At 54.8% G+C, this 18,060-nt stretch overlaps 1 long non-coding RNA gene across 2 annotated transcripts; it reads right to left on the bottom strand.

The window, feature by feature from the left end:
• Positions 1 to 183: 183 nt before the first annotated feature.
• On the bottom strand, positions 184 to 17,593 carry LOC310894525. Of its 2 annotated transcripts, none has more exons than XR_014579983.1 (3): positions 16,673 to 17,593; positions 12,331 to 15,032; positions 184 to 12,220 (listed from the first exon to the last, which is right to left on the bottom strand). It is a non-coding gene; the product is annotated as an uncharacterized lncRNA (long non-coding RNA). The 2 variants fall into 2 exon arrangements; XR_014579984.1 differs by having other exon boundaries at positions 184 to 14,650; positions 14,961 to 15,032.
• Between the last annotated feature and the right edge of the window lie 467 nt (positions 17,594 to 18,060).

Here is an 18,060-nt window from a genome sequence, read left to right as displayed (position 1 = left end):
GGGCAGAGGTGTTCAAAATCCACCAGTAAACCAGAATTGCACCAGGTGGCAGTAACCCAGCATCTCCCGTGGTTGCGCTCTGCTCCCCAGCGCAGATTTCCCGTTTGCTTTCCCGGAGGCCGGTGCCCCCCACGCCACGGGGAGGCAGGAGGGCAGTAAGCAGGCAGCGAGCTGCTGCCTCTGCCGGGGTCGGTATGGGGCAGAGGATGGAAATCTCAGACGTGCCTCAATGTAGTTAATTTTTTTTAAGGGCATTCACAGGGTTTTGCTGGGCAGAAGTTGCTTTGGTGAGAAAGCCACTGACTTCCCTTCTCGGCAATGGCTTTTAGTGACATGCGTGACGAAGATGTCCCCTGGAAAGCCGGTGTGTGGGTGGTGGTGCTGTGCAATTCCGGGAATCTTGGTGCCAGGTTTGGCCAGGCTCCCGTTTGGGTTTCCTTTGTACTGGAGGCAGGCAGTGGCTGTGCCGTGACCCAGTGCCCCACGAGCCCCCTCCTGCCTGGGGCCACCCCCCTGCATCGTGTCCCACGGCCCCAGGGGACGTCCTGCCATCACCTGGGCCCTTAGCAAAAGCCGCTGCGGTCCCTGCCGTGCTCTGGGTTAAACCTGGTCACTGCTGCAGGGCCGCGAGCAGGAGCAGTGCGTGGAGCGGGATGGCTCGGCCTCGGGGCGAGGAGCGGAGGCCGCCAGCCAGGGCAAAGGGAGGCAGATCCTCCTCAGAGGTCACCGCATCCACGCAGAGATGGAAGCGGAGCTAACCTCCTGCTGCCCAGCCGAGCTTCAGCCGTGATGGAGAAAAATCCCCGAGCAGGTGCCTGCCTCTGGCCTGGCAGCAGCCGCAGCGTGGCCACGTCCCGGTGCCACCGGGGAGGGCTTGCGGGGTCCCTTGGTGGACCACGGAGCCTGCGCAGGGCGGCTGCCACCTCCTGTGGCCGCTCCGGGCTGGGAACTCATCCGCCTGGTGCTGTGCTCTGCTCCCTGTGCTGCCTGCCCCAGCTCCGTGACCCGGGTGGCACGGTGGGGCTGGGCAAATCCGCCGGGGTAGAATCGTGTCCAAAAAGCTGCGGAGCTGCGAGCATGGGCTGGGAACGACACCGGGGCCCCAGCTGCTGCCGCCTGGCTCCTTCCTTCGCTGCAGCGCCTGCTGCACGGGGAAATTTGGGCTTGCTGCATCGCGGCCGCTGCCAAGGATGTTCCTGGGAAGTGCCGAGGCCATCAGGGCTGTCCGTCGCGTTCACCCTGCGCTGCCAGGGCGTGGTGTGAGGGCACTGGGCAGGGGTCTGCACCGCCCCAGTTTTCCTCCCCCAAAATGTTTCCCATGCCAGGCGCAGGCAGGAGGAAGGATGTCACGGAGACCCGCGCAGCTCGGCCACTCGGGGCTTCCTTTGGGTTTGTTTCTGCTTTTGCGGTCACAGCCTGCGCGGCCGCAGACAGGGCGCGCTGGCTCCGGGGCAGGTTTGCTGCTTTGCAGCCGCGGGAGGCGTAGCCCCGTTTGTTTCTGTTGGATGAACTCTCCAGCGCTGTTTGCTGGGGCTTAGGGCTTAAGCAAGGAGCCATAAAAAGGGAGACTAACATCAAAAGAGGAAAGTGGAAGGAGGCCAAGAGGAACGCGGCCAAGTTCTTCTTTCTGTTTCACTCTGTGCGGGAAATCCCCCAAACCGAGGGCTCCGTCACAGCCCCGCGCCAGGCCAGAGAGCCCCGGCCCCACGGCCCTGCTGCCACGGGGCCGGGTGGGCGACAGCATCCCCGGGGAGGGCAGGGACCCCGGGGGGCTCAGGCAGGGGCCCCGTGGGCAGGGACTGGGGAAATCGCTCGTGTCTGGAACCAGGCGGCACCTCAGGGACGGCTTTTGCCCTCATGTTTGGTGGGAAGGGAAGGTCGGTGTCTGCTGGGATGTGAGTGCCAGTGCAGGACCCCCACGGCCGGATCCCCGGTGTCTCCACCGAAGGAATGCAGCAGGGTGGGGATGGAGACAGCAGCTACTTTGCAGCGACGAGATTAGCACGTGCAAACACCACACGGCGCTGCACAAACCTCTTCAAACAGCTGCCCGGTGCCAGGGGAAGGTGCAAGCCCAGCTCCGCGGCACTCACCCCTGCTAAGTGGGCTCGGCGTTGCTGCGGGTCCCGCTGGTCCCACTGGGCCGCTCCTCTCCCCCGCGCCGAATGTGCTTGAAGTTGGGAGCGAAGGCCGACGGTCACGGCGCGAGGCAGAGCCCCAGCCCCGCACCGCGCAGCCCCACAGCCCCACAGCCCTGGGAAACCCGGCCCGTGACCGCCCCCGGGCCTGGGAGCGGCACTGCGGGAGCCCCTGGGCACCGATGCAGACACCGGGACGCTCTTCCTCCCCCAGTGGTCCAGGCTCTGCTGAAACGGGGAAGCCGTCCCTGGGAAGTCGCCCGCTCCGGCAGGTTCCCAAAGCTCTCCAGCTCTGCTGACGGTAAGCGTCGTTTAATGGGATGCAGGATGAACTCTGCAGCTGGTGCGAGAAAGCCCATCTGGGGGACAGGGTTGGCTGGGCACAAACCCAGCCCCTCAGCACCGCCCCGCACCGCTCACATCCCGAAGATGCTCGGAAGGGGTGAGAGGCCGAGGCCCCGCACTGAGCTTCTGCATCCAGCTCTGTGCAGTGCGCAGACCCTGCCGAGCAGAGCTGGGATGGTCGGTGGCCGTCCCCTCCTCCCCACCTCGCCGGCCCTGGCACGCTCAGAAATCCCCATTTCCCACCGGCTGCTAAGCGCCAGGCCCCGGCGAGCTTTCGGGCTGCCTCCTGGCAAGGTGCTCAGACCAAGGCGAGCTGCCCGTCCCTTCCGGAGGGCTCTGCCTGCGCTGTCCCCGTGTCGCCGGTTACCCAAACATCCACAGCCGGCACAGCAGCCCACGGTAACTCACCCCCCAGTGCCGCAGGAGGATTTTAGGAAGCTTGGCGAGAGCAGGGAGCTCCCATCGAGCTGGCGGCAGCGGCCCCGGCAGGGCTGGGAGGCTCCTGGCGAAACGTGGACGGCACGGCCGGCGTCCCCATCCTCGATGCCCGCCAGGCTCGCCCCAGGCCACTGGGGACGGGCACGGTGGCAGCGAGGGGACGCCGGGAGCCTTTCTCCTGCCTCGCCTCCTGCCCTCGGCGGCTCTGCTCACCTCCATCTCCCGTCGGGAACCAGCAGGACCCGCTCCTCCCTCGGCCGGGCAGGTGAGGTTACCGGGGCAGAGCCGTCATTTCGGGCCCCACCTGCTTAAGCGACCGCCCGGAGTCACTCTGATTAGCAGCAGCAGCGCTGCTGGAGCTCACGGCTCGGTCGTGCTACGGGCGGTACGTGCACACACACACACACACCCCCCCCCCAGCTGTGTGCAGATGTCAGCTGGGGCCGGGCCCTGGCTCCCTGCTCACAGCTGGGCCTCGCGCAGGCTGCGGCGCTGCGGGGACCCTCACGGGCTGGTTCCTGGAGCCGTGACAGCAGCGAGCCCCTGTCCCGGGGGCACCCCTGCTCCAGGGGGATTTCACCCCAAACTCACAGCAGACGAGGTCACGTCTGACACTCGAACCCCTTCTGTGGCATCCCGGATCTGAAGCCTCGAAGGGGGGTCCCCAGGTCCCGGAGCTGCAGCAGCAGCTCACACGGGGCGGCAGGAGCGGGGCGATCTCTCAAACCGCGCCGCTGTTTGCAGAGCGGACGTGTGTCCGTGGCCTAGGAGACCGCCTCTGCCCGCAGAGCTGGCAGCGGGAGCAGGGACGTTCAGAGCGGGGGGACAAAGCCGCGATTGTTGCTCCCACGTTGTGGACGGGCTTCAAAGCGGCGGGCGGCTGTCGTGTGTGCGGAGGCTGCGTTGGAGCCGGCGAGTCGTGGACGGGCCTCGCGCTGTGGCTGCACGCTGCTCGGCGCTGGGCAGCTCCTGGCAGCGGGGGCCTGGCCCTGCGCACAGAGGCTGGCAGTGCCCGCGGTGGGGACGTGGGAAGGGGCAGCGAGGCGCTGGGGCCCCGCAGAGCTCCAGTGCCCGTGCTGAGATGTGCCGGGACCACGTGCGGCTCTGCCACCACGCACCCCAGGCATCGCCGGACCCCAGTCCGGATGCACCCTGGGCTTAGGTGAGGCATCGAGCCCAGGCTCTCGATCACCTTCTCATCTGTTTCAGTCGCCTCCACGCACCCAGCTCTGCTGTGTTAGCGTTCCTTCTGCCCAACCGAGCCCATTGCCACCAGCCCAGCCTCTGCTCTGGGTCCGGCAGGGACCTGGTGCTGTTCTGAGCACGGCTGGATCTTGAGCATGGCCAGATCTTGAGCATGGCCGAACACAGCAGGGGCTCGACGACTCATGGTTGTACTCGACGATCTTAGAGGTCTCTTCTGACCTAAACGAGTCTATGACTTTGCAGCAACCTGGAGGCCTCACATCCCTGATGCAGGAGCTGGACGCAGAGCTGGGTGCTCTTGGGCTTTTCTTCCCCAGACGGGTGCCCAGGACCCTTCATCAGAAACGTGCTTGTGCAGAGAGCAGCGAGCCTGGGTTTGAGCCTGGGTTTGAGCCTGGGCTCTGGCCCGGGGCTGCTCTGCAGCAGGGGCAGCGAAGGCGGACAGCGGGAGGCGCTGCCTGCCCCACGCCTTCACGCCCTGGCGCATGTCACCAGGGCTGCAAGAGGAGAGCCTGGGAAAACCAAAAAGCGTTGGGTTAAGAGGGGCTGTTAAAGAGGCTTCCTCCCCCATCTCCGTGGCGACGTGTTCGCACTCGGCTTTCGGCTAGAACAGGAGCTCCTGTGCTTTGCCGAAGGCCTCTGGTGGCAATGCTGGGGGTCGGACACTTGCTTTTCCTCTTGGAGTAGACGTGGAGCCCCCTGCCCAAAAAGCCAGGCGATCTCTCCTCCCTCACCACTCGGCAGCTAAAATAGACGTTTCTTTCTCCAGGCTGCTGTTGCCATTGACAAAAGCATGCGGGCACCCACCCCCTCATAAATAACTCCGTTATTTCCAAACAGAGCTGGTCTTTGCCATAGTTTCCTGCGGGGCCCCGTGCACTCGGGCTGTCTCCGCCGCAGCGAGCGCTGTGCGCTCCGGGCCCGGCGGCAGCGCCGGGGCCTGCTTTCAGCTGAGTCACGGTGTCAGGTTGCTCGCAGCATCCACTGCAGGCCATTTTAATCAGCCCGGGATGAGAAGCTGCCCCAGCTCAAAAGAACAAAATACTTTAGCTCCTCGTGGCTCAGCTGCGTACGGGGCCCTTCAGTACGCAGCACCGGCAGGAGCCCGGGGGACACGGAGCCTCCCCGTGTTCTCACCCGGCCATCACCGATGCCCGGGGACCTTCTCCTCTCTCACCGAACTCCCAGTGAGGAGAACTCCAGCATCCAAACGGCAGCACTCATCCTCCTGCGTGTTATTTACGTGCCGGACCAACCGGGCAAACCCCGAGCCTGGCTTTCGGCAGGCGTGGGATGCTCAAGGAGGGGACAAGAGACACCGGTATAAAGGCCTGCACCACGACGCGGGCTCCGGCAGCACCCGCGAGGCCTCCCGCCACCCGTCGCTGCTGCGTCGGCTGCGTGCTGCCCCAAACCACCCGTCACCGTGCCGCTGGGGAGCGGGCCCCGCCGCGGGCACCCGCAGGGCTGCAGCGCACGGCTGCAGCAGCTGTGCATTTACACGGACATCTCGTGAGGAACCGCTGGTGGCGGCCCTCTCCTGCACATCGTTACACGTACGTGCTTGTATAAAATAGCACTTTTATGCCGTCTCCTTGTTTAGCAATTTTAATTGCTTTAAAATTAATGGCCTGTAGATATTAGAAACAGACGTAATCACTGCTCCCTTCTGCAGGCTGCCTCCGCACAACATCAGGATGCAATTTCTGCCATTTCATTAAGCTCCCCTCAGCTATCCTGGCAGAGAAGCAGATATTTCTAAGCAAACATTAGTGTTTAAAAATATGCTGATTGTTTTCAGCTAAACGTATTTTCAGCGATAAATAAATGGCAACAATTCAGCCACGCACCCCACTCGTGCACTTTTCGGTTCTGTGCGGCAGGGCGTCGATACGCCAGCCTTTCCTAACAATAGACTTCCTTTTTTTTGAGCTGCTCCTCCAGTTTTGGCCTGATTTTCCTCTCTGAACAAGAGGCTGTCTGTAGTCAACTGCTAGAGCAGAGATTATCTCTCCGTTCTTTGTGCCTGAGCACTCTGGCTGGGAAGCCCCTAGGGATTACCGCGGGATCGCTTGGTAATAAATAGCCGTATTTGTAATATTTGGTTACAAATCGCATCCTAATGCTCTTTAATAACTGGGCATGTTTACCATACAAACACGAAGCTTTGCTTTCACCACAATCTCTCCAAGATTTGTTCCAACCTACCTTTTAACCTAACCCTACGAGGAACCTTGGAAACAGCACTTACATTGACGCTCTTCCGCCGCGCTGCCAAAAGGAGCTGCTGCTGCTCCTTTCCCAGACGAACGCGGCGCATGGGCAGCTCGGTACGCAGCCTTAATCTCGGTACACAGAAAAAATGATATATCCTGCTCCCAGGTTTCCTCCCCGGGCAGCAGCCGGGGCCCAGGTGGCCGGGGTCCCCCCGGGTACCCCCAGCCCCAGCCCTTCCTCCCAGCACCGCGTGGGATTGGTGGTGCTCACTGCTGCAGCACGGCCCTGCAGGCTTCACCAGACCAGCAGCATTTGTCTCAGTTTCCAAATATGTCAGAAAAGTCTCTTGGGTCACCAGCTGGCCCACTTTAAGTATTCCTTTACTTGCCCAGTGCTTAAATCTCCTCTTCCATGGTTAAGGTTTAAAATGGGTGGGGAAGAGCGATGCCAAGCTGCTGCTGTCCCAGACAAAGAAAAGATGAGTAACCTCTGCTGAAACACAGTCATTCTTGGAGGAAGTGATTATTTTCTTTAATCAACACAGCAACATTTTATATTCCCATCAATAATCCTGGTCACAAGCTTTTTCCCCATTCAAGGGAAATCAGGAGCGCTACAGCCCCTCTGTCCCCTTCCCCCTTGAGCCCATGGCCACGGTCCCATCGCACGGCCCAGTCCAGCAGGTCTCCGGTCAGGCCCTTTGCTTCTCCTCCGCAGCGCCGTATCCCGCTTCACCACCGCGTGCACATTTCCATTTCCTCTCCTGGCTCTGCGCAGCTGACCTGGAGGACTCGGAGCTGCCCCTCAGCGTTTCCACCCCACTGTGGCTGCCGCAGCTGGTGATGGCTCTGCGGGAGGTGGCCCACATCGAGCATCACCACGGGCATCAGCCCACTGGGTGAGCCCCAGGATCCCCACAAGTGCTCCCGGACACGCACATGCATGCCGGACAGAGCAGACTTCGCGCTCGTGGCAGCAGACCCAGCTCCTCCGAGGGCTGCAGGAGCTGCAGCAAGCCCAGGGCACTGGCGCTGCGGGGCTCTGCGTTCCGCCCGCCTTCCCCGTGCCTGCTTTTGCAAGAGACAGGACCTCATTTTGCAACCTCCGAGCTAGTGCCCCCTGTTTAACAAGCCTCTGTTACCAGCCTACATTCATTCATTACTTCTCAGGCTGTTCTTATTCCGTCCCCTTTCTAATAACATTGCATTCTCACCAATGCTTATTTGGGATGACTGTGGGAAGATTTTGAAACCAGATATAGGCTTGGCAAAATATTCATTATGACTGTGGCTCGTCTTCCCAACCAAGAAATTGCATATTCCCCCAGTGCTCCAAATCTGCTCCCATTTGCTGAGACAGCAATTTGACTTTTAAGTCGTTTGGCTCTTCTCAATGGCTCGACATTTTACTTCTCAGGTTTCCTGACGAATTTGTTGCAGACTAATACTTAATCGTGCTCTGGTAGGGTGACAGCTCAAGTTCAGCAAAAATATCGCTCGCATTCAGGTCTGGATTCATTTAATTTGAAAGCAGATGCTTTCCCAAAGCAACGGATTTATCTGGGTACTAATTTTAGGGCAATGTTTGGGCTGGTTACAACCAGCACTATTCTGTCAGCATGTGAAGCTATGTGCAGTGCGTTCCCGACAGTTATGACAAACTGATTATTCCTTGTGCTCTCTTCCAAAGGCTCCATGGCCAAGTAAAGGAGACAATAGGCATCGGAGGCTGTTCTCAGGCAGAGAATTGCTCCATTGACTTTCAAACTGCTTTGGGGCTGACACTGAGAGAAGTTGTGCGTTAACAGAATATGGGAGGGATGTCCACATGGGACACAACTTCAAACGGAGCACTCCCTTTCCCCAACCCTCTCTACAATGAGAGATTCATACAGCTAAAAATAAAAGGTTTTCTGCTGGCTAAAGCGAGCACCACGACGATTTCCAAGTGCTCTGCTAGCAGGAGCTGAACACTGTCCTCACTTCATCCAGTTTCACTTGAGGGTTACATAAACCACAAGCAGTTCACTGCCTGGTGCTTTTGCTAAAATCTTTAAACGGTGATGTAGTAACGATACGGGCCTCTAAGAACTGCACCCAGCAAAGGCTCTGCCTACCAGGAGAACAACACCAGGAGCTTCTTTCAGGGGCTGGGGACGTTCCTTCTTGAAAGGGATGTCCTGAAGGGCACCCCTCAGGGGTGTGCTAACAACGCCTTCAATGCCTCGTGTGCCGTTTGCCTGGGCGCTGCCTGGCCCCAGAGCTTTTCAAGTCCTTCTTGCCTCTTGCCTGGGACTTCCTTATCTCCAATTTCAGGTTTAGTCAATCCTATCTCCAGCCAGCCTGCTACTCACAGGTCTACTCGAATAACTTCAGAACTCGGGCTGTTTGAGGCCTGCGGGGTTTTATATTAAGCAGCAACAGTAGCACATATTTCATTATGTTGTGAAATGACCTTTTGGGATTGTTTTTAATTTTGGAAAGAATTCTTGAGTCATTTCAAACTTCCAAGCCAATAGCTTCATTTTCACATGGCGTCCTTGTGTTCCTAAAGGTTTGCTTGCTGGCATCTGTCACCAACATATTCAACTATGCTCTTAAATTAGTTAATTGCAACACAACTTGCTGATCTGTCTTGACTCTCTTGTAAGCTTTTTAGCTTGTTCTCTGGGATTCATTTCTTCCCAAGCTCTCTCTATCTGTAAGATTCTCCGTTTATTGACTAATGCTGGCACTGAGGACTTTTATTTAAAGAAGTCTTTATCACTTATATTTTATCTTCTGTTTCTTTATCACTTATTTTGCGGCATTTCATGCCCACAATTTTCCCAGCTGCTGCAAACCTTCAAATAAAGTAACTTGGGAGCAGGTTAGATGAGGGGGGCTTTGGTTCCTTCAGAATTTGTTTTACTCCCTTTAAAGGCAATCTTTGATAGAGATATTACTTCACGGCTAAGTGCTGCTAATAGGGATTCATTTAGTTTATCAAACACTTGAGAACAGTTGAGTTGGGCTACCGGGTTGCCTGGATCCTGGTCTGGTGAACGCTCCCTGTATTTCCTATTACGTTCAACTCACAGAGAACATGCCTAAATGTTCCTTAATTTTCTGCCTGTCAACTGCCATGCTATTTTCTGTGATAATTCCTCTTGACTGCAAAAATTAAACACCAAAAGAATACTTAACTCAGTCCCCATCAGCTCGCCTTTGCTGAGCCCTGAATACCCGCCCACTCCCCGCAGGACGCGGTTTACCCCATGACCCTGAAACGCTCGGGGGCTCTCAGCCTTCTTGCTGAACTTAACTTCTGCCAAGGCCAGGCTTTCTACAATCTTCTGTCCTCCCTCTCCCCTCCTTCCTTTTCTGAATTTCACGGCTTGCCAAGATTTTTTTCCATCAGATTATCATTATTTTCCATGCTTTGTATGAATGATTTGGATTTCTATTCCAAGCAACTGGAGTGGATCCCCTCCCCTTGCTTAAAGTCTTGCATTTTTGGAAGATGAATAAGAATTTAAATGGGAACTCTCACCCATAGTAATGAGAGCTGCTGTCATTTCCCCCAGCTCTCATTTCTTTTTACAGTGAGAGCAGAAAAATATGTGGAAAAAAATATATAGCCATTTGTGGCCTCTGAGCATGAGCTTTGGATATTGTCTGGATTTTTTTTTTCCTACTGACGATGATGAAATTTCACAATCAGGTCTCCAGCTCTGTTATGAAGTCCCAAGAGAAGAAAGAGTCTTCTAGAAACTGTGTTTACTTTGTCTCTTCCAGAAACCTTGGGTTTAACAACAACGTAATTAAATTTTTATATGACAGATTGGGTTTCATCCTTCAGCATTCTCAAGCAACTTTTAATTTTAATGTCATCCACCCTCTGTTTTATATATAATGCATGTAGCTCTCTGCTGCGGCCATGTCACGCAGCACGCTGATGTGCTTTCACTTTTCTCCTTTGGGCCAGTTTCTAGCAGTTACGCCCTCACCCCAGCCAGCATCTTCCTTCTTTTTTTTCCTACTGCAATTTTGGATGTGAGATAATTCCTCAGAGATCACCTCTCCAACCCCGGCCTCGGGGCTTCGCTGAATTTCTCTGGCTCGTATATTCCACTCTGTTTTGGCAGTCAGGGTTCGGGAGCAGATTCAGAAAACCTCTCCAATTGCAAGCCTGAAAAACCCGTCTCAGTGAGGTAACGCATTTGAATGTTTCGGAAGGTCCATCTTCCGCAGCCCGGTGCTCTGCTGCTGCTGAGCTGGGCAGGCTTTGCTAGGTGGTAGTGGCAAATCGCCGTACTGCCTGCCCAGTACCACGCCTGGGGGGGTGCCGAGGGGCTTGCAGGCACCGCCACGAACATGCACGGCTCTCAGGTGATGCTGCAGAGCTGGCCCCTACGCGTATCAGGATCTCTGCCTTCTGCTGTGCTGCATCTGAATAATTCGTGCTTGACACAGGGGCTGTACTGCTACCTCCATTAGCTCACGCTGCAGGGGAAAGAAGCTTTTGATCAAGAAGGGCTGAGCTCTGGCCTTGCTGCTAATGTGACACTGCCTTTAATCCACACAGAGGGCTTGCTTCTAGCCTGAAAAGATGTTTTTCATGCAATTTTCATGTGTGGCTCATATTTAAAACTAAAGCATCTAAATGAAAGCTCCACACCCTTTATTTGCATGTCTGGACTGATGAGTGTGCAAAATGGGACCAGCAGTGGCTGCACAGCAGTGGATGAGCATCACGCATACGGGCTTTCCATCCCACATGTCCTTCATAGGCTTCATGCAAATGGGCTCGCTGCCCAAATGGAAAATAAACAACAGAAAATGCCCTGGGAATTCTTCAGACAGCCAAAGTGCTCTCAGCCATTTCCATGAACCAAGGGGAATTTCATGGGAGTCAGGCTTCTAAAGCGACTGTGTCATTTCAGAAAGGGAACCTGGGCATTACTGTCGCTGTCCTGACTTCTGCCTACTCTGAAAAAAAATATGAAAAAAGGAACAACAAAATGTTAGAGATTTAAAAGAAAGATGATGAAGTATAATGAAAGTACTGGAACACAGGTGAGTGATGTATGAGATGCAGGCGAACGGTAAAGCCTTGCCAAAAACAACACCCGTACTGCTGTCACTTCCCACGATAGCAAGGAAGTTGAAGAAGTCAAGAGAGTTCACCAGAAGTAGGGCAGGCAGCCACGGAACAGAGAAGAGCACCCGATGAGAGATTGAGGGATTGGCCACGCTTACCTCAGATAAAAGCAAAGTCAGAAGTTATGTGATGGAAGCAGAGAAAATACTGAATAGCCTGCAGAAGGTGCAGCGGGAGCAGCTTTCCATTTCTTTTTTGTTGTAGCACAAAAACAAAGGAATTAGAAAACAGCACATTCCAAACCATTAATTTGCACATGTGCCATTACACCGGGGAACTTGTTGCCACAAGAAAGCGTTGCCACTGGCTTATTACAGCTCAGAAAGGGAGTGGACCGTTGGGTCCCAAGAAGTCTAGGATAGTCATAATGAGTGGTATGGAAAAGTTATTAAATCCCTTGTCCCAGAGCTTTCGGAGGCCAGCAATGAGAGCGCAGGATGAGGTTCAACGTGAGGAGATCACCCCTACCACAGCCTGGCAAACTGACTGCTCCGTTTCTGCACGCCTGGCACCACCAGCGACGAGGTGATGTGAAAAGAGGTGTGAGGTCTGGTTGCCTGTCACAGTGCCTTCACTTTGTCCAAGCGACGACAGCACATCTCTCGTAAAAGAGGCACGTCAGTCCTCCAGATACCCGTGTCCTTCACCTCACCACCCCCAGCTCTGCTCCTTCCGGCCTCTAGATGAGTGATGACGACTTTCCCTGCTGATGCTTTCTGTGCCTTATCTTGTACCTGAGCACATGAGGGAGGATGAGAACGGTGAGATTACAACGAACAAGGCCCTGGCCCTGAGGCACTCCTGGTTGGTGAGGGATCTGACTTGCAGAAAGCTTTGTGCAGACCTGCAGGGCCCATGAAGCTGGGCTCTTTGCAGACTTCTTTTTCCCAGAACAGTCGTCTTCTGTCTCATCACACAGCTTTTGTCGGTCCTGGTTACATGCTCCATCTAGTTCGGGCTGGAAGCTCCCTGGGGCCCAGAGACCTCTCACCCCGCCTTGTCCCCAGTGTCCTGTGCTCCAGAAGCAGGAGAGGAATGGCAAAGCACAGTCAAAGTCACCAGGAGTAATTTGTGAGCGGCACAGCAAGGAAGAAACCGTCTGTGGCTTCACCAGGGATAGCTGCACACTGTGGAGAACGTGCTTAAAATCCCCTCTCTCCCCCACTTAGTAGTTTGAGGAGAATAATTTTATTGAAAGGCAAATCCTTTAATCTCCAGACATAAATCAACAAAATGGCAGAACTACTTAGGACAGAGCACATCATATAGGGCATGTACTGTATGTCTTTGCCTTTAAACAAACACGGGCCCTCCAGCTGTTAACCTATTTATAAAAGGTAACTCAAGGCTACACACAGACTCCTGAGGACATTTCCGTTCTGTCATTGCAGCACAAACACATTTTTTCTGCTTCAGGAGAAGTGGGCACGGTTTACAGAGGCCCAGGCTAGAGAGGGGAGCAGCTCGATGCTAAAAGCCCCCTCCGGTGCAGAGGAGAAGGGCTAAGTCCCCAGAAGGCCAGGCTGCCCGGTGCTTTGCAGGGTAATGCTCTGCCTGAAGAACGCTGCGAGTCTCAGCTCCTGCCTCACAACAAGCCCACGTCCCCTGACGTCTGCAGGTTCTCCTCGTCCAGCACGGGAAACCAGGCACTGAGTGGGGGAAGCGGGGAGCGCCCCGTGCCCTGGGTCACCTCCAGCAGGGCTTAGGTACAGGCTGGCCACCAGAGCTGCACTTTCTGCCGGTGCTCCTGGACTGCAGAGCCGCAGCAGTGGTTCTCACCCAGCCCCAGCACCGTGCCGCAGCCACCCTCCTCCTCCTCCGCGGCCCCGCGCACCGGGGACGGTGACGGATAGAGCCCAGATCAGGAGACCACGGGGCGTGCCAGCTGCAAGGCAAATCTCATGACCGGTCAGAGAGACTCGACAGGTCGCTGGGACAGCAAGGATCCCCGGCCAAAATTCCATGCCTTCCATTACGCTGGAGTCAGCCTCAATGAGCAAACAGCCCTGTCTGGCTGGCGACTATCTGCCAGTGACCCACAAACGCTTTTGTTGTCGCCGGAGCAGCGTCCTGCCTAGCTCTGACTAGTTAGCTTCTTATTGCATCCTGATTCATGATAGGGAAGTGGATGTGAAACGAAGACTGCGGCATGGGAGTGAAAGTTACCGGCTGGTTTTGTAAGAGTATTCAAATTCTCCAAGGTGCTTTCAGGCATTCACTTTGAAAAGCATACAAACACCTCCTTTTCCTGGAAATGAGAGACTGTTGGGTGCTGCTCTAAGTGTTGCAGTAATTGACTGCTCCACTCAAGCACTTTATAGCTCAAGTCCAACTTTTTTTTTTTTTTTTTTTAATATAGGTTCAGGTTCACTACTTCCTAACTGCCACTCTGCCTTGCACTCATTTTTGGAAATGACCCCTCCGAAGGCTCTGCTGCCTGTTTGAAATGAGTGAGAGATCAGAGGAATGACAGCGAACCCCTCAGCAGCAAGCAGCTCTGAGAGCAGCAGCCCTGCGGAGCCAGAACAAACCCCAGCAGCCTGCCTCGCAAGCACTTCTCATGTCAGGCATTCACCTTTGGCCATCATGTCACTTGCTTTGAGGAGTGAATGACAAACCCTTGAAAAATGGGCAAGAAAGCTGTACAGTTCTTTCTCTCCAAGACTTTTGCTGTCAGTTCCCTGGAATCAGCAGAGCCAAACCCTGCCACTTTACCAGGCATCCTTAATTTGCCCTGGCTCCCATCAAAGTGGAGATGAATGCGCATTTGCCAGAAATGAGCTCTCGCTTTCCAGCTCTCAGTGCTCCCGAGTGACTCAGGAGATACGAGTCAGGCCTACATGTAGAACAGCCCAGCTTCTGGCCCGCTCCACCTGCCCTGCTGGGCAGGAGTGACTCTTCGGGGAGATGAGCTGGTCCCCTTCCCTTTCCCCCATCCACTTTTACTGTCTGGCCTGATGAAAGGGCTGAGCCACTGCCTGCTAAGCTTCTTTCCCTCTGCCTCCCTCACAAAAATAAAATCATCTCCCTCCCTACTGCAAGGACAGATGCACTCGCAGCACCTTGTAGATTTTGGCCACCACGCCAAGAGGAAAGTGGTTCTTGCTGCCCTCTCTTTCAGGCCACATGCAGCTGAGAAAGGACTCTTCAGACTGGAGAGGCAGCTGGAAAAGCAAGTGGAGAAGTAGGTTATATTCTTTGGAGGGATAAACAAATATAAATGAAATGCTCTGAAGTTTTGCATAGGGGAGGCACATAGAAAAGCAACAAATCAAGTCTGTCCTTAAGTTGCTCCCAGAAAGAAACAAGCAGGCTTTCAATTTTAGGCAAAAACCAGGGAGGTTTCATATTAAATAGTGCCCCACAAACTTGCACTGAACTTGGGTAGGTTAATAAAATAGCCATCAGTTTTCTGGGCAAGCTAGGCTTGTAAGTGCAGTATCAACTACGAGAACATGTAAATCAGTTGTTCACCTCGAAACAAGCCCATCTGGGATTTCATCCTGCCTTTACATTGATGGTTTCTGAAGAGTTACAGGAATTTATCTGTGCAGAGGAGAGATGTAGCTTGCATTACATGCTGTTCTTCCTTCTGGTCAGGAAAAAGTTATTCTGCTCATCAGATGTAAGCTAAGCTATCAAACACTCTTCCATCCTGCTTTCAATGCCAACCATAAAAGTACGACTGGCTTCAGCTGAAGCAAGACAGGATCTAAGGATATCAGGAAGCCCAATTCTCAGTGTAAGGAGAAGCTATAGGACAAAAAACCAAAGCAGCTTAAGGTGTCCAAGGCGAAGGGCATGCAAAACAAAGAAGCAGCAGCTGTAGATGGGGATGAAGCAAGCAGAAGAATCCGTTCTCAGCTAGCAATGAATATGAGAGAGCAACGATGGGAGAGAGCTGTCTGGGCAGTGGTGCTACATGCCACAGAAACAGATTTAGTTTGTCTCTGTAGGAGGAGAAAAAGCACTGCTTTGGGGCTGACGGTAGCCCAGTTTACAAATGGACATTTCACAAATTCCATGTGCAATGAAATAGGGATGTTTGGATTATGGAGGGCAGTGGCCTGCTGTACCATATAGTTTAGAATGGACACACCTATCATTAAAAAAAGCAAAGGGCTGCCACCTGCCCTGATTTATGATGGTTAGGTGTGCTTGGCTGGGAATAGGGTGTTATCAAAGCTGTCGCTTGACACAGTAAAGTCTGGAAACTTCTGTCTCCTTAAAACACCAATGGTCCGTCTCTCACGTGACCTGCGTGCATTGAAGTCTAGGCTATGGACTCTGACATTTTCCTTTTGGGGAATAAATTCAGGGCTTGGTGAGCAACCAGAAGTTCTTTCTAGAGCCAAAAGCAGTCAGCCCAGTGGTCAGGTATACTCCCTAGCATGGCACTGATGTAACCCACTACTTTTTGTTGTATTACAGTCTGCTCCAGGGGCATGGGAATTACTGTTCTGCACCAGAACAAGGGTCTACCCTACCTCTGACAGCACCTAGCAGAAAGGCTCCAGAGAACAGAGGTGGATTTACCAAGGAGGAGAGAGGGACCTTTAAGCCTACGTTGATATGAAGTCCTGGATAGGCTGGGACAGCCCTGAAATTCAAACCGTCACCTGGTCCTCCCAAAGCAAGCTATTAAGAAGCTATTTTATCACAGAACTTAAAAATAGCACATGGTACAAGCAGTTGTTATATATATGCCTTTCATCAGGACATGGGATTTCCCCCTATCTTGCCCTTGCAAGCGGGGCCCTGGAAAGCACCCACTTCTCAAGTTTGGCAGGAGGGGGGCGGGCAGAAGCTGCAACCTTACCTGCACATGGATGGGGTGTGCCCCTTCCCACAGCCTGATGCAAAGGGTGTTCCCTCCCGCAAGTGACCAGACCTAAGAGACACACCTATTTTTGGTTTAATTTAGTCACTACACTTTGATTTTCTTATCTAGCAGGCCAGTGTGTCGCATACTCCCATGAGATTCAGTAGCTCCCTCTGGTCAGACGAGTGACACACACACCCCTGGGGCACATGCACAAACTTTGCTGTCAACAGACAGCCCTCCCTCCGCGATGAACTCGCATAATAGGTTGCAATGGTTTAAGCCATGAAGCATGAGCCTGAACATTCCTCCTGCACGGTTGTTGTCACTGCACCAATATTTAATGGTCTCACCTTTCGCTTACCTGCTCCCTAAGAAGTTTCAGCCATGTGCACTACAACTACGCCTGCTGTAAAAAGCCTGTTCTTTCATCACGTACCATCCTGCTATCTGTACATTTCATCACTACAACTTGTTCTCCCGTCTTTCTCCTGTCCTGCAGGCAAAGATACCCATATTTCTGGACCAAAAGGGCCATGGTAGAATCTAAGCAAAAGCAGCAGTGATGTCTGTCATGTGGGTTCTTGGGCGGGTGGGTGAATTCTCCACCTGCCCTGGACATTATGGTTTGGAGCAAGAACCTTCCAGCTGCCTCAACACCTCAGACAGTCTCCATGTACATTACACACATTTGGGAAGGAGCTACATTTGGCCGGGGAGATGTCCTCCCGGGAGCACAAATGTGTAAAATGTAAGGACATCCTCTCCCCGGCCAAATGTAGCTCCTTCCCATTTCTATGGGACCTCCTTCATCTTTATTCAGCCTTCACCCACCCTCAAACTTCTCTGTCTGTCAGCAACCTCCTCGGTCCCCAAAGGTGTGATGACAAAGCCTTGATTCCAAGAAGCACGATGCGCCCCTTGTCACCGTGTTTCAGCACTGTGCGTATGGGTTGCTCGCCCCTGCCTGGGGAGGGGACCCGCTCTTACCACCCCCAGAGGTGGCACTGACACCAAAGCAATGGCGCAAAGGCGCCCTCACCCCCGCCAGCACCCAGAGCCTCCCTGCCAGTGCCAGGCGGCCCCGTCTGCCCTCAGCCCCGCGTTCCCTCACCGCGTCCCCTCAGGCTCTTCCCCAGCCGTCCTCGCCTCCACCTCCCCTCACTGCTCCCCCTCAGCAGCCATCGCCCTTCACGGCATCTCCTCAGCCATCGCCCTCCAGCCTCCTGCTTCCCCTCAGCCACGTCCCCTCAGCCCCCTGTCCCCTCAGCCCCCTGTCCCCTCAGCCCCCTGTCCCCTCAGCCACGTCCTCTCAGCCGTGTCCCCTCAGGTCCCTGTCCCCTCAGCCATGTCCCTCAGGTCCCTGTCCCCTCAGCCATGTCCTTCAGCCATGTCCCGCAGGTCCCTGTCCCCTCAGCTATATCCCCTCAGCCCCTTGTCCCCTCAGCCATGTCCCTCAGCCCCCTGTCCCCTCAGCCATGTCCTCTCAGCCGTGTCCCCTCAGCCCCCTGTCCCCTCAGCCATGTCCTTCAGCCATGTCCCGCAGGTCCCTGTCCCCTCAGCCATGTCCCTCAACCATGTCCCCTCAGCTATATCCCCTCAGCCATGTCCCCTCAGCCCCCTGTCCCCTTGCCTGCTGCCCACATCCCTTCCCCTCAGGCTCTCCCCCTCATCTCCAGCTCCTCAAAACCCTTCTGTGCTGCGTTCCTCCTTCCCCATAGCCCCTTCCCCATAGCCCCTTCCCCACAGCCC

Source organism: Anser anser (genome assembly GCF_964211835.1).
Source record: "Anser anser genome assembly, chromosome: 2".
In the NCBI taxonomy this organism is placed as follows: domain Eukaryota; kingdom Metazoa; phylum Chordata; class Aves; order Anseriformes; family Anatidae; genus Anser; species Anser anser.
The sequence above is the reverse complement of the archived record's forward strand: the minus strand, read 5'-3'. Positions and strand labels throughout refer to the sequence as shown.